This window comes from Dunckerocampus dactyliophorus, chromosome 5 (genome assembly GCF_027744805.1).
Source record: "Dunckerocampus dactyliophorus isolate RoL2022-P2 chromosome 5, RoL_Ddac_1.1, whole genome shotgun sequence".
In the NCBI taxonomy this organism is placed as follows: domain Eukaryota; kingdom Metazoa; phylum Chordata; class Actinopteri; order Syngnathiformes; family Syngnathidae; genus Dunckerocampus; species Dunckerocampus dactyliophorus.
In genome coordinates this window covers 8,107,715-8,109,811 of record NC_072823.1, presented here as the reverse complement: position 1 = coordinate 8,109,811, position 2,097 = coordinate 8,107,715, and positions in this window count along the sequence as shown.

Sequence of the window (2,097 nt, the reverse complement as noted above, 5' to 3'; positions counted from 1 at the left end):
TAGTAATTCACTTTACATAATGCACATAATTTGGTAATAAATTAATTTAAGACAAAAAAAAAAATCTGAGGAGCCACTTGGGAGGCGAAAGAGCCGAATCTTTTAAGTGAGCCGAGGAGAAAAAAACGGCTCTCTAAAACGAGCCGAAATTTCCATCACCCCGAGCCAGCTGGAGGACGCGCTTCGTGCGGACAGCGGTTTGACTTCGTATCGTGACGTCATCTCACTTCCGTCTAAAGTCAAAGTGTGGCCTGGGGTCCGGCTCGCAGCTGTTTTTTTTTAATTACCTCTCGGCACATTCTAAAAATTAAAATTAAACAAGAAAACTAAAAAAGAACAGCGTTTTTAAAACCAATCATTTTACAAATATAGAAATATTAGGAGAATGAAGTCATCAAAAGGTGAAATTTTACGAGAATAATATTATAAGGGGAAAAAATTACATTTGAGAAGCACAAAGTTGAAATATTAAAAGAAGAAGATGTTTTTTAAGGTCATACACTATGATTAGAAAAAAGAATAAAGTTGCCATTTTTGGAAAATCATGTAGGGAAAACATTTACAATATTACAAGAATAAAGTCAAAATATTACGGGAATAAAGTCACAATATTCTGAGAAAACAAAATACAAGAAGAAAGTTGAAATATACCAGTCCAGGGTGTACTCGGCCTCTCATCCAAAGTCAGCTGGGATAGGCTCCAGCAGACCTCCGCGACCCTAGTGAAGACAAGCGGCATTGAAAATAAAAGAATGAATGAATGAAAGTTGAAATATTTGTGGAATATATATGTGGAAAAAAAAATTTTAAAGTTGAAAAAAGAGCAAAGATTATACCAGTGGTGTGCAATCAGGGCTAGCAAAACCTTCTCTGCTAGTCTAACCATTACCAGAAGCACTGACCTACATTTCAAATTTAAATTGCAGTATTTGTCCCATTAAATTCAATTAACTTATTCCCAACAGTCTATTATCTTTATTTTGTAGCATGTTTCTTGGCTGCACTGCATTGTATGAATGTGTGAATTTTTTTTTATCCAATATGATTTCAGCCTCTATATGTTGCCATATAAGTGTAATCTGCCAAGGGCCTTCAGAATCAGGAGTGTTGCCTCTTGTCACATACACACTATTAGCAACATGGCTGTTTCTTTCAAGCCAATCGGACTTCTTATTCCCCTCTCAGGGCCAGCCTGCAGGCCCCGAGTTCTGACTGGTTGATCAGAGCATACAGGCAGGCCCCAAGTCTTGGTTGGTGGATCAGAGCAAAATTGTTCAACAACACAAGTTACACCAACAATGGCTGATTGAGGAGGTGGAAATTTACATCTCTGGTGAGTAGATGAAACTCAAAAATAATAAAACCTTAAAAGGTTTTATTATTTTTGTCATGTTATTAGATAAATATTGATTGTGAACTGCTTCAGATCATGTTGATGATGCTGAACCTTGAATCACCGAGCTGTTCTATTTATGCTTGTCACATTTGGCTGAGCAACATTTTTACAAGCACCAGTGTACCGTCGTTTACCAGTGGAAAGTAGTCACCGACTCAACGTCAAGCGTACTATGTATCCAAAGATAAGGGGCTTTTATTATTAGCTTGCTTAATGTTAATGAGTTCCTGTCGTTTTTAATACTTGTATGATGCATCACTAATGACTCTCTCACTTTACACAGGCGACCCTGGTTCAAAACCTTATTTACTCTTATTAATGTTTTGTTTTTTGATACTGGCACTCACAATGTCTGCCCCCCCCCCAAAAAAAAAAAATTGAAGGCACAGGCCCCAAATACACCACCCGCCGCTGAATTATACAAGCATAAAGTGGAATTATTAAGAGAATGAAGTTATCATATTTAGAAGAAAAAAAGCTGTAATCTTACAAGAAAAAAGTTAATATTTCTAAGAATCATTGTCATATTATGACAAACAAACACAACAACTAATATGGTAAATGAGCTTGGGAAAAAAAGTGATGATATTCTGAGAATAAAGTACAAATATTATGAAATAATGTCATAAAAAAGAGCAAAAATGTGTAATGTAAGGAGAAAAACTTCATGCTAATACTGCACTTTTCCACCTACAACACCT